Source organism: Clupea harengus, chromosome 22, assembly GCF_900700415.2.
Source record: "Clupea harengus chromosome 22, Ch_v2.0.2, whole genome shotgun sequence".
NCBI classification, from domain to species: domain Eukaryota; kingdom Metazoa; phylum Chordata; class Actinopteri; order Clupeiformes; family Clupeidae; genus Clupea; species Clupea harengus.
In genome coordinates this window covers 15,081,610-15,096,710 of record NC_045173.1, presented here as the reverse complement: position 1 = coordinate 15,096,710, position 15,101 = coordinate 15,081,610, and positions in this window count along the sequence as shown.

Below are 15,101 nucleotides of genomic sequence, written 5' to 3'. Positions count from 1 at the left end.
GCTTGAAGGTCATTACGATACAATATTAAACAAAAACACTGAACATACTGTATTTGTACACAGTTAAAATGGGCTGACGTTGCTGAAAAAAGTATAGCTGTAAAGTTGTCTGAGCTGAGAAGAAAAGCATACAGAGAAATGTTCAGATCTGATAACCCAGCATGCACCTCACCACCAGCACAGATAACATCACATGCTGTACAGTACCCACCATCAGGCCAGGCCTACAAATGGGTCCCACATTCTGAGAGAGAGAGAGAGAGAGAGAGAAATATACACACACAGAAAGGCTTCTGTCCTGCTTGCGTTGCCAGAGGGCCACAGGGACTGGGAGGTCAGAGCGACCGGCTCAGCAGGGTGCCTAAACAGCTGTGGCCCCATTCCGCTGTGAGGCTATGCGGCTGGCCCACTGGCCTGCAGGAAGACATTATTATTGACCTGAGTGACAGTGAGCGGCTGCCCACCATCCGCTCCCTCAGGGCCCTAATGAAAACCAGGCTGCCCTCGTGAGCACAGGGCTACTGAGAGAAAAAAGTGTGCCTGTGATTGACACAGATGTGGAGTGTTTCAGATGAGTGAGAGAGAGCAGGAGTGTGTGTGTGTGTCAGAATGAAAGAAAAAAGTGTATGAGTGTGTGTGTATCAGAGAGAGAGAGAGAGAATGTGTATGAGAGTGTGTTAGAGAGAGAGAAAGACAGAGACAAAAAGAACGAAAGAGACAGAAAGTGTGTATATGTGTGTGTGTGTTTGCATTTGTGTGTGTTTATCACTCTCTGCTTTCCCTGTTGGGTGTCCACTTGACCCAGCCTCTAAAGCCTGTCCAAACTTCCTCCATGCCAGTGACCCAAAGCCTTCAACCAGCATGTGACCTAAATGGGCAACGTGTGACCTGAATCAATACAAAGAGTGAATGTGTTGCACTACAGTGGGATGGTCGTAGTCATAGAGCAGCCAGTTATGAATTCTGATCTGATCTCCTTCTGAGAAGAGCCTGTGGGAAAGGGGGGAGAAAGAGTGTGTGGGTGTATGGGTGTGTGTGTGTGTCCTCTTCTTCATTAAACTCGTCTCGAGACCGAGATGGTGAGTGTCTCAGATCAAACGTATTGACATGCTGACTCAGTAGTGGGACTCTCTCTAACACACACACACGCACACACACACACAGCCAGCAGCTGCTTCTTCCCTGAGTGACAGGATCAATGGAACGGCCTGGAGCCCAGCACAGACCCTCTTCTTCCCTTTCTTGTCCGCTTAGCTTCACAGCTTCAGTGCTCCGCTCCTCTCCTCTCCCAAGCCCTCCCATGTACCCCCCCTAAAAAGCGCATTGATTCTGCTCTGATCAGAGTCAGCCATATTGCTGGTGTGATGTGTTTCGAGCAGTTCCTCTGCAAATGCCCATTTCCCCTCTTGCAACTCGTTTAAGTGTGCAATAAAAAATAATAGTTAAAAAAAAACACTTAGCAGTTCATTCTCAAGTCTGTGAACAAGAGAAGAGACTACATGCATTTGAAATCAATCTTCTGGATTGCTTCCCTCTGGCTTGCTGGGGCCTAAATTGGCAGATTAGTCCGGCTTGTGTTGGTAGATCTATATTATTACAGTCCCATTCCCACAGTCCTTGAGCTAGCATTTATAATGGGGTGCTGTTCTCTGTGTGTGGGTTGGTTGGGGTGCACACTGAGGTTGGTATTCCGTTAACACAGCTCAATTTTGTAAAGCCAAAGTCAGGAGCTCTCTCTTCGAACCAAAGATCTGGCAGGCAGTCCATGTCATGGCCTGGCGGTTTAATGTTCTGGGATGACTGACACAATCCGGCCCCAGCAGTGCAGGGACATCAGCATAAACAGAAGAAAGTGTTAACAAATAAATAAATAAATTCCTGACCGCAAGCACGACTGTCACCCTCTCCCTTGTTAGATGCCAGGGGCAGCAAATTACGTTGAGTTCAGCTAACAGAGGCACAGAGGCCTTGGGTGTTTTTGCAGTTAACACTTACATGATCTTTGTCACTTCAGTGATTTAGAGGTTGGGTTTCTGTTAATGGTAAATAGTTATTGGCAGTTGGTGATGGTGTGTGTGTCTGTGTGTGTGCCTCTGTGGGTGCCTCTTTTAAACCTCAAAGCCTTAAAAGTCTGATTTATCTTTCTGACATAAAACATCACGTTCCTTTCATTGGAAGAGTGTTTGCATTATGCCTACATATCTATGTATTAGCAAGGAAGCAGGAACATACTTGTGTTATGGGTTAATGCAAACACATATCCTGGCACACTCTTTAAAAAGTATAAAATGTTAGCTGTAAACGGTTAAGCCCCTTGACAAACTCGATCGTCTGGAAAAAGGTAGTCTTTGTGCAACTTGATTTAAATGCTCAGTCAGCAGTGTACAAATGTTATCCATGATGTAAATACACAATGACATTTTTTTTCTCCCTATTCACATATTGAAGTCTAATCATCAGACTAAGTCAGAATGAAAAATAAATGTTACGCCATATCAGAATGTTTGGCCGCAACGGAATGCAGAAAGAGATTGCATTCAGGTTGGTCCAGGTATTCAAATTCATCAACATAAACATAGCTCTCAACCCCCCCATGTTATGCCCTCCCTACTCGTGTAGGCTACTGGTCACTGCTGCTTTTGCGAGTTACGCATCATGTTATTTCGCTGTCACCGGCATATCCCGTAGCGTCAGTATAACTAGACAAATGGTCACCACTAACCTCGTGTTATGCAAATCAAAACATTTAACCAGATGTCCATCGCTCCCGTTGCCCCGTTCGGTTCTGCTGCGGTTCTGGATACATCGACGGCACCAAATAGCTTACAGCTTGTTCCCAGAATAATACTAATAGTTTAGTAAAAAAAGCCACAGGTTATTATTTTAATCTAACCAACATTGAATACCATAGTTACCTCAGAAAAAAACGAATATGCTTTTGCAGTAAACGTGTAAGACTATTATTTGGCATCACCTGCGTATTCTATTAGGGAAACACTGAAAGAAGCCTATTTAAAAAAACCCGGGTTTCCATCTGAAAACATTTATTTCCATAGAAGATAGTGCTGATGTTTTCTGCTCCCACCAGTCGCACCCCAGCCAGTGTATGAATACAAGCTATACATTTTTTTTGTTTCAGTACCTAGCTCCGAAGTTGCAAATGTGTCCTTTAGATGGATTTAGATTATGATATTGAATATAGCATGTTATACGTTTGGAAACATATGTTTGGACATTTTACATTCCAGGCCTAAATACATTCTTGACAAAAATAATGTTAGCTTGTCAAAGAATTGAAGTGAGCTTTTTTACAGGCTCAAAATCACATACCCTGATTAACAATACAACAGTCAGTTCGAAGGGATGTCGCTTGAGCATTTTTAAACATGTCATGCTAAAATGATGTGTCAACGAATTTAATTGTTGATAACAACAGAAAAAGCATTACGTTCCTTCCCTGTAAAAGTGATACTGGCGCAGAACCCGTGGCAATATTACCATCTTACATAGTAAGCTCTGATTCATTCAGTTTAAAGGGACTATTTGGCAATGCTATTGGTAGTCTTTAATTTTCACCAATTAACTTCGGCCTGGCTCTGCCCACTTATGTTCTTTGATCACACCTTTACCTCTCTTTCTGACTCATCTATTTTTCTGTGGAACAGTGCATATGCGCTGCCGTTTCCGCCATCTCTCTCCATATAGGGCCTTTTGAGTGCGAGCCTATACGGGCTGTTCGGAGAGGGGGTGAGAGAAAAAGAATCTCTACTGAAATGCTTCATTAGTGCACTGTGATAGACACAGAGCGCTTCATGCATTTTCGAATTTGTTGCTCATCTGCAACACCCGTGGCCTTTGAGACAAAAATTTGTCATATCAAGGGTTCATGCAGTTCCGCCTGTGTGAAGTGTGTGATTGGGCCTTGTTTGTGTAATGGCTTCATGTAGTTGGACTATAGTGGTACAGTGAGGAAATATTGCTTTTTTTCGTTCGCCATGTCTCAGCCATTAGAAATAAGCTTTAAATAGGTCCAGTGATCAGAACACAGTGTCATAGCTTTCCTATGAGTCTAGGACCAACAATACTGTAAACATTGTGCAGGTCTGTCAGGGCCCAAATGGGCTTTTATGATTTACTCTTAGTCTACGTTCACAAAGCCTTGGCTTGTAAAAAAAAAAAAAAAAGAAGAAAATCAATGATAATTATCAGAGTGGTCAAAACAGCAAGATATACACAGTGTATCCAATTCTCCACAAGACCTTTTCATAGCCAAAACGTCCATATCCCACGTTTACATGCCCCGGTGCAATGTGTAATTTCATGTGAGACGCATGAGTGATTGACTCAGGCAGAGTCAAGGGAGCAGTTTCTGAAACTGCTTTCAAAGCACTCCTGAGGTAGATGCCTAAGGTGTCAGTTAAGCAGGCTGTCTTAATTTGCTGAGCAACATGCAAGTCAGTTTAGTATGCAGGGCTAGTGTTAATTCATTCCTCCATGGCACCACCTGCTCCTGGGCTCATATTTATTTAATTGAGCTGTTACAACAGCCAGAGGTTTCTGTCTTATGTTCCTTGTGTCAAGTCAATGCAGCTAATGAAGCTATCCATTTTCATTATAAATATCTAGATAAATGAAAAATATGGACTAAGGACTTATGGGGAATACATTTGTTATTATACAGAGTACAGCAGCATCACTGACATCCAAGCATACAATTACGTTGTTCTGTATATTTCCTCACGGGAACCTAATGTAAATTGCGTGGTCAACCTAAATATATGGGGAGCAGTGGCATTTAGCATTGCACTATGTCTGGCCAAACGTGTCAACATCTGCTGCAAGTAGATCTACAGCACCAAAGGTCAGTGAAGACCTAGAGAGTCACTCCTCAGGTCATGCCAGGGTGATGTGGGTCAGTGGCATTTCATCATACTTCCCTCTCTTAAGTCCAGCCCATCTGTGGGTACAGAGAGATAAGGCATGATGCTAAGGAGTTTATTTTATTCCCGCATTCTTGCACGTGTGTGATGGATTTGGCAGACACGGGTGAGAGAGAGAGAAAGTGAATGAGAGAGAGAGAGGGAGAGGGAGAGAGAGGGGCACCTTAACCCCCCGCCCAAGCACTGTGGCACAGCATGGGCCTGACAGATGGACCTCTCCCTTTTGACAGAGTTTTATACATTTCCCCCTCTCACCCAATCAGAGCAGAGGGGAAGACAGGCCATGCCGGGTAAGAAGCTTACGGCGATCGCCTTGGCCTACTTCTTGGGCTGAGAAAGGATAAGAGAGAGAGAGAGAGGATGGGGACGAGGATCTTCAACACTTCCCCTGACCTAATGCAGGAGGAGGTGAGATTGGAGAGAGGCATGGGAGATGAGGAGAGGCTGTTTGAGACATGAAGATACTCAGCCTGACAAGCCCTATTACGAGGGAGTGATGGCTCCCCTCTCTCCTTTTGAAGGAAAATCACGAGCTTCAGACATGTCAAAAACAATCTCTTGGTTGGCGGAGGCTGTGTGTGTGTGTGTGTGTGTGTGTGTGTGTGTGTGTGTGTGTGTGTGTGTGCGTGCATGCGTGATGGAGTAATCTGCCCCGTGGTAAGGGGGAGGTGAAGGCGTGTGGACAGCATCCAGAATACACCACTCACTCACTCACTCACTCACTCACTCACTCACTCACTCACTCACTCACTCACTCTCACTCACTCACACACACACACACACACACACACACACCCACACACACTCACTCACTCACACAAACACTGCCATCAACACAGGAGATGCCAACACTCACAATGCTTTTAGTCCCACACAAGCCATATTTTTGCTGTTTTATCCAGAAAATGTCATGTTAAGCTATGTTTAGTTTGGTGAAAATAGTATTGTTTATTTTTTCATCGTTCTCTTTCTCTCTTTCTCCTACTCTTTGTTCTTTCCGTCTTCAGTTCACAGCATAAAGTGGAGGATAGACACAAAGGGAATACTTGCCTGTATGATGAATGGGAATTTTCTGTTGTTCAGTGGCATAAAAAAACAAAACCCTCTCCACTGCACAAGAACAAATACCCCCCTTTCCATTCTTTTAACAAGAGACAAGCTGTGTGCGTTTTGCCTGATGCATCAGTATAGCACTTCCTCCCGAGGCCTGTTTAAAGCTATTTGTCACATCCCAAAGCAGGGAATACAGCACTGTAGGTGTCTCAGTGCCTGCTGTGATGTCAGAATTGGCCTTCGCCTAGGCATCTCATCGACAAAGTCTGAATAAAAGCACTCAGCATTGTGTCAGTCTTCAGCACGTCGTGGTGAAGAATTTATGTTCTGTATTTCTTCAATTTATCAGACACCTTCAGGATGTTCCTATTCCTATTAGGACGAATGAAGGCCCCTGGCTTGTACCCTATCTTGTCTCAGTGAGAGCTGATGGTCCACAGACTCATGCATCTTGATGTTATTCTGAAGAAATCTGATGTGGTTTAATCTAAGAGCTAAACAATACGAACTATGCTTGTGCCCATTTCTCACGGAGGTTTGATTCAAACCTGCCCATCATTGATTTGTTTCACCATCTGCTTGCTGTCTGCTCGGCTAAAATAACTGAAACGCAGCCAGCTTCCTTAATTATCCATATGGGTGACATCAATTATGTTGAGAATATCAAAGGCATTAGAACCAAAAGTGCCTTGATGACTTCCCTGAACAAATTCCTATAATGTTCAGAGCAGCATAGCCAAAAAACCCTGTCAGAACCCTGTGGACAGGTCTTATTTTTTGGGGGGGACGATTCGCTTTGTCACCCTTTGACGAGAAAGTTAAAACAGCTGCAAGCAGTCTGTACTAACGGAGTTGCATGTTAAATGAAGTGACGGGACTCTTCCCCCAATAAATACCAGAGCTGCACTTCATTCGTGATGACAGGGCTTCTGCCTTCTACCATTCCCTTTGTACCCGCACGTCTCCAAGAGCCCCAGATAGCGCTGAGCCTCAGCTCTGTCTGAAATGGTAATGCAGTCTCATTAGAGGTGACATGCATGTGTAGTTTGGACTAAAATTTATGATAAAATATACACCGAAAATATCAGGCCCCAGAAGAAGGACTGGCGGACAATGTGTCAGGAAGAAAAAGAGAGGCAAAACGATCAGTTGCATTTTATATGCAAATAAAATACTGGTGAGCGCGATAATGGCCACAAAATCAGAGGCTCAACTCTGTCAAAAGGAGACTCGGTTACAGTCATGTTGGAGAATAGCTGCTTTTAAGAGATGACAGACAATGCAGGTGGGATATAATTACACTTCCTCATTCTCTTTGCCTCAGCCACAAAGTCTCAGTTACTGTGTGAAGCCACATCCTATGGAAGACAGTGACGAATTGCTGTGATGAATCACCCAACACTGAGACATTTGTAATTCTAAATATTTTACATCTTTCATTTTTTTGGTGGTATGTCTGCCTGGTTTGGGGGATAGGGATGGTCTCGGTGTTGGTGGTGTTGGGGAGAGGACTTTAGAAAAAGGGAATGCAGCCTAATCAGTGGCTGATTAGTTTTAATGATTATATGGTCAGAGCTGAATGCTATTAGCACAGAGAAATCACCTCCTCGCTAATCTGGCCTTATTCACAGTGAGGATACACTGCATTCTCTGTTATTAGCTTCTGTGGTAGCACTCTTTGCTGTATAATCAAGCCTCCTTGTCCCACATGGGAGATCCTCATTCTGGCTCTCCAAACCCCCAGCCTTAATGAGGGATGGGATTTAATTTAGGAGTCACGCTGATTGGAGAGAAGTGAATGTCATCTGCAATAAATGTCTGCTTGATAGATTGTTCATTCTTGCGTCTGGCAACTCCTGTTGGAGAAACAGAGTAATTAGAAGTGGTGGCAGGGGTTTGACTTTAAGAGAAAAGACAACCTACAGAAGGACAGCTTTTTACACCAGTCCTGATTATGACATCTTAAAAATGTCATAGATGGAGAAATGGGGTTGATTCCTGAAAACTAGAGAAGTAAATAATTGAAATTGGTAATCAGCACGGTCCTAAACAAAAGATAAACTAAGGAGAGGTAACATGGTAAGGGACAGGACTGATCATTCACGATGGTGTTCAGCTGCTGTTCGTGAAAGTGATGGGTGTGTCCCAGCTGAGATGAAAGAAAGGACATTGATTAAAACAGGAGCCTACAGTGCAGCAGCGCAGCGATGATTGTGTGCTAAGCCTTAAATCCAGTGCCTGGATTAAACAGGCATAGGAATGCCGAAGGACCTTGGCTTGTGATGTTACTGTAGTTAGGTATTTGTAATTATTGACAAGAACCAAGAAGATGTAGGATATTACAGATATGTATTAGTCAGAGATAGACAGTCTGGCCGGCCTTATAAGCAGGCATATTTTTCAGCAGTTCTAGTGCAGTAAAGAACTTGACTTGACTTTGGTGCTGCTGCCACCATTGTTCCAGGAGCTGAGATCCCTATCGAGTCTTTACCTTATGTGACTGTCACTGGCTGGGCATGCGGTGCCCATGGGACTGTGCTCTCAGAGGGAGGAGAGTACATACTGCCCTTGAGAACAAGGCTGAGCATCAACTGCTGCTCTCCTGTGCTACAGTGCATATAGCGAAGACGTGTCATGGCAACCAGCATCTTTTTCTTCTTCTTACCACAGTCACCACCACCATCATCACCACCATCACCATCACCATCACCACTACCACCGTCATCACCACCACCAGCACAATCTTCTTCACTATCGTCATCTTAATCGGTGTCTATTAGCTCTTGTGAACTAGCAGGGTGAATCCTTCTTCCCTTCCCTTCATTCCTGTGGGCTGTAATTAGCCACCTGGCTAGCTCCATTATCTCTGCCAAGTCAGGCGCTTGTTGCTCTTTCAATGTGAAACTTCTGTTATTCTGTGGTAAAAACTGAACTGGATTGTTTTCCTCTTGTCTGGTTTCTGCTCCATACAGCAACCATCATCATCTACAAGATAAGAACTGCTAATGGTGGAAGAAGCAGTATCATCATATATTTATTCCACTCATTGTTCTGTAGGGATGTCATGGTCTCTGTGTTGAAAGATACAGACTGTTGAAATCATTAGTTGTGAGGCTTTGGTTTGCTTCAGATTTTCTCTAAAGTAATCAAATCTGCATTTCATTTGATATTCAGAGACTAGGGTGTTAATTAATGGCATCTTCAGGTTCATATATTACACGACTGGGGATAGGAAAAAACATTCTCAAAATGAACACAGGGAGAAAAAAAAATTATTGCCTGCTCAATATGAATGAGGTAACAGATTTTTTATCATATAACATGCTGTCAGATGCCGTCTTGGCTCCAAATTAAGGGCAACACTATAGGCAGTGCTGCCAGTGCAGTCGCACAGGGGGGGCCACAGCAATAAGGGGCCAATCGCAGACTAATAACTGACTATACTCCATTGTTCCTGAGATAGGCAAAACATGTTGAAGATAGCCATGCAAAACATTGAATGTTCAAACCTATCTCTTAGAAAACTGGTTGGACAAAGATAGAAGAAGTGATGATACATGATACTATTTCTGGGTATGGAGGCACAGATTACATCACCCGCAGAGAACACATCCCACCCATGGGGACCTCTTGCCTCTGATCTGCCTCTAGGTGTTGAAACCTATTAAACCTTAAACTTGTTAAACCCGGAAGAAAACAATGGGTAAGAGTTTGTAACAAATCAAATTTCTGAGTAAAGTTGTGTGAGTGAAGGAAGTTTTCATTTGACACTTGTGTGATAGTGTTAGCTCTGCATCGGCTGGAAAGTACTGTAATACAAATTTAGTTTATTAATGGCAACTTTCCATTTTAATCAGATAATTCCTCTTTTATTGATTAAAAGAGACATGAAGATAATAGCTGAGGCAAATAAAAGATTTCAATTAAATGATAAACTTAGAATAGATCACTGATAGGATGACCATTATAAAGCAGGGTAACAGAGGTGGAGTATGAATGTGTACTCGGAGAGCTTAATGTGCTCTGCTAAACCTTGTAATCTGTGTTAAAGGACTGCTAAAGCACCTTAAATATCCATGCTGTAAATATAGCCCAAGAAGTCCGAACCCGAAAAGCCTAACTTAACTTGAGATGATCAGCTAAAATAACCTCAGAATGAAAAACATTATGGCAAGATTTAAGTTAAAAATGCTAAATCATCATGGCTTCTTCCCGGTATTTTATCTTTTGCTGTAATTAGGAGAAATGTAATTAGTGGAAATCAGCAACTTTTCACTTACTCCGGTTGTGGATGCTGGAGGCTTCTGCCGTTGTGTCCACTGACAGATGTTCCCCCCTGTGGCAGCGGGCATCAGGCATGACGGAGGGGTTTTTAGGGCCCAGCAGCAGCACAGCCACGTCTGCCAGTCAGGCCCCCACGTCCCAGGCAGATGCCTCTCCTACACACAGGCCTCATTAGCAGCCTGGGAGACACCCGATGACGAGGAGTGAAAAGGAAAAAGAGAGAGAGAGAGACTAATGGTGGGAGAGAGAGAGAGAGAGGAATGGAACGAGAGGCGGAGAGAGAGGGAGAGAGAGAAGAAAAGAGACAGATGGAGGGAGGTGATAATAAGAGAGAGAGAGAAAGTGGAGGAAGGTGGGAAAGAAAGGCTGGATGGAGTGATAGAGGTGAGAAAATAAGAAGTGTAGAGAGACAGAGACGGAGAATGAAAACATTGGGAGAAAAAGAGAAATGCAGGGGACTGAGCAAAACCTAAAGGAACTTTTAGAACCTGACTATTGCTAATATACGGAAAACAGTATGGTAAAAAAAGTGCAAACAGAATGAGGAAAAACAGACCACAGATGGTTGATAAGGAATCCTCTCACACCAAACGATGGGGTTGCAGAGGAGCTGCGCTTTCTCCCCAGGACAGACCTGCACTGCTTTTGATCCGTGCTGAACCTCAGCTTCTTCAGCTTGCCACGGGGTAGGCCTCATTTAAATGCACCTCTGTCAAGCTGTTACCTTATCTAGCCTACACCTCCCAGTTATACAGATTCACTTGTACTGATATGTGGTTGTGTACCCAGCGGGTGGTCTTCTAGCTCCCTTTTTATCAAAGCAAATACCTGAGGTGTAAAAAAGTTCAGATTCTTTCCGTACGGTTGTCAATGCGTAACAGCGGTGGTTGCAAACCTGTTAAATCTACCGGATGTGCGCTGGTGAGCACTTGGTGTACAGAGAGGAAGACGAGGTGGAATATAGCATGGATGAAACACAACACTGGCTTCTTTCAGCATTAAATCAATCTCAATTTGGAGATGCTGTGTGTACAACTAGTGAAAAGAACTGAAGAAATAGGTTTTTCCCCCCTGTTCTGTTGAGGGCTGTGACTATCCTCCAATGACTTTGGATAAAATACACCTCCTGCCCAGGAGCAATGGTGCTGTGCATCATACAGCTTAAGGCAGGCAAAGCTCTGAACACAAGAAATTTGAAAAGGTCGTTTGTGTTTTCATGACGACGTTTAAGGGAATACAACAGAGAAACATCCAATCCTTAATCACTGTCTAACTATTTCCCTCAGCTACTGGGCCTTCCTATTTTACTAAGCTGATGAGAAGCTAAAAGCCTTGGCTGGCTGAGATATTTGCTTGGGAAGTGGGAGGGTCCCTGGGAAAGCTCCCTAAGGTCTCCATATGTGTCATGTGCAATAGTTATAAAATGAATTTGTCATGAGATTAAGACCAAATGAGATCAGGACCAAAAGGATGTCACAGCAACGATGCACGAAAAAAACACTTTACTTTACAGCTCGGTAATTAGTGGCTAGAATCACCCCACCAATGATCCTCCTCTCCCGCCATCACCTCTCACATGAACATTTATCCTGGTCAGGGGGTTGTGTGCTCCAGCAGAGAGAGACTGGGCAGCATCCTGACTTGACATACCTGTAGTCCAGTGTCCATGGAGTGGACTGATAGATAAGACCCATCAGCTCTACGGTTTGCCATTCTGTCTTTGGGGCTGAACCCACTGACACGCGGAGGGTGGGCTGCTGAAAGGTCTGAGCACATGCAATCACTCCTTCTCCAAGGGGAGCAGGCAGAGCAATCTGTGTCGGGCCGGCGGTCGGCCTGGTGAAGAGAGCATTTCCTGGGCTTGCCCTGCTGTGGAGGGAGGCCAGCCGAGATCCTGAGGGCCGTGCGGTTCAAAGTGGGAGCGCCACAAGAGACGTGGGAGAAGCCTGGCCCAGCTCATCAATCACAATGATACCGCTGGACCTGACAAACATGGGAGCAGATTTTCACCATCCACTCAGTGTGGATTGAGTGTGTGTAAGTGTGTAACTGTGTGTGTGTGTGTGTGAATAGTCTCTCTGGATAAAGGAAAGAGCCACTGCACATATTAATATCCTCCTGTATGTCAACATAGAGAACAGCTCAACCCCCCCCCCCCCCCCCCCCAACCCTTACCCTAACCCCTCCCACACACACACACACACACTGAGCTCCAAAGACAATCCTCTTGCTCAAAAGTCAGACACATAGACGCAATTCCCTGGTACGTTCATCTCTCAAACTCTCAAACAAAGGGTTTCTCAGAGGAATGCTCTGTCTTTCTACTTGCTTGTATTTCTTCTTCTATGATGAAAGAGAAATGTTCTGCTGAGAGGACTCATACAAACGGCCAAGAGAGGCACTCCTGGTCAGACCGGTTCAGGTTCCACAGTTAGTGCAGGTACATACATTTTCAAAACTGAGCTGGCTAAGCAGGTGGGAAGCATTTCTGAGATGGGTGCATCATTAGATAGGAGACTGGCATATTGACAGCTGAGTTAGCACGAAGCATTGGATTTCCCTAACAGCCTGCAGTTTACACTTCCAGGTGAAGCAGTGTCTTAATTGAGGTATCTGTGCACAGCACAGCGAACACACCTGTCAATAACTTGCAACCGAATACATCATCTTAAAGCTCTGAACCAAATTATGCTTTTGACATGCTGTCTCTGGATGGGATCTTTACAACCAATCTAAAAAATCTGCTATTGGAATTTAAGTATTTATTTGTCTCTCCTTGAGTACACCATGTTCTGTTAAACATCAATAATGCAAATATTTACCCTTTTTGGGGGTAATTAATTCTGACATTTTTATAAGAACATTTAAAAAAATGTGATACGTGTTTCATAATGTGGTGCTGAAATAACACGTTTTAATTTATGCAGCTAATTAGTGGAAATTTATATGCAAACATTCATGTTTCTTATGAGATGTTAATGGGGTGGATGCATAGGAGATGAAATGCCCAGCATGACACCAGCCCCAAGGCACTCATGATAATGGATTTAGATGATTCACTAGACAAAACTCTCCCAAAGCAATTTTCTCTCTCTCTCTCTCTCTCTCTCTCTCTCTCGCTCTCCATTTGTGTTTGTTTTTCCTGTGTGAGAATCAGTTGCTATAAGGACACATATTTTGTTATGACTTAGGTGTATTCGGATTTGATACACTTGTAAGGGTACAAAACACCACCAACACTACAAAATTACAAATCTGGCAACGATGGACTGATATTTGGCTCTGTGTAGAACCTCATGTAGTCAAAACAGAATTTTTAGAGGAAAAAAAAAAGGAGTGTTTGATCCTTAAAAGTGCATACTGAATGTTAATACTATGATCTGCCAATTTTACAGCCACATCATGTTTATGGTTTCATCTGCTAAAACTGGCAGAGCTGCAGAATGTTAAGGCTCAGCAGGGCTTTTGTGTTGCCACTAGATTCTAACACAAAGCATATTTCTCATATTCAGGTATATCAGTACTGTGCAACTTTCTTCACATCTTCCCTCTTCCCTAACAAAACAGCCTTAAAAAGTGCTATCGATACAATCAATCAGAACCTCTATTCCTGACTATGGTTCCAGGCAATAACTGATGCCCTTCCCAAACTCCACAATCACTTCTGGCACATGTTCTGCAGAAAGGATATTAAGATGTGCTGATATGGTTTTAGAGCACACCACTATCCTCAGAGTCTAAGGAGCTTTAAAAAATTAATTTGTTCCTAAATAACTTTCTTCTTGCTGGCCTTGGCAGGCTGTACGGCACTGAGTCCCAGCAGTGCAATCACATCGAATCTCACAGGAATCTAATTGGCAGCAATGGTATAAGTATGTATTGGCGGCAAGCAAAATGGCTTGAAGTGACCCTGTTGAGTAAATCAATCCCTAAATAGACCACCTTCCTCCCAAGCTTTTCTCTCTCTCTCTCTCTCTCTCGTTCTCAACACACACACACCCTAACTTCCCCTCCCCCCCCCCCACACGACCACTTATCCCCAAAGGCATGTACATGTACGCAACCTCTTGCTTATGTCTGTTGCTTTATTACCTTGTAGAAACGCACATGTCAACATGCTTCAGTCAATAGCTATTGAACTCATGGATGTACACCGTTTCTCTTTCACACCAGATGATCCCTTGGGTCCAGGTCAGCTTAGCCCAGCTGCTTTGTAGGCTATAGGATAATGTGATTTTAGACTGCAACCAGCCACTCCAATTACATTAGGTACAGGAATATGTCTATTTTGCATCTGAACAGCTTTATTAACTGAAATGGAATTAATTAAGCAGAATTCAATTAATAATTAAGGAAATAATCCCCCAATGTCCTCCTTTCCTAATTTTAAGGTTCCATTTCGTTTACAACCCCGCCCAACCCCCTTTCCTTCAGTGTTTGAATTTGTTTTGTTGTTGCTTTTTCTAGTACAAATCATTTGGGGATCACCGCTACAAGCCTGATGTAATTTGATCCATTCATGTGCAAGTCTTGAAGAAAAACAAATACACTATTGTTTTATGTCTTCACAGCGAAATAGTATTTCATCCATTTGAAATCAAATGGGTCATCTTTCAAATAATGTAATAATCAGTCTCTAATTGAATCAACAGAGAAGAGTCCAAGAGAAGTGAATATCACAGTGCAAATATTATTTTCTATCTTTTCATGTTCTGAGGTGAACCTTTGCTTTACAATAAACTGCTTATGTGACTATTATGTTATGAAATGAAAAACACATCAGACTGAATTAGTTTCATACAATTAAACCAATTAATTGGAATT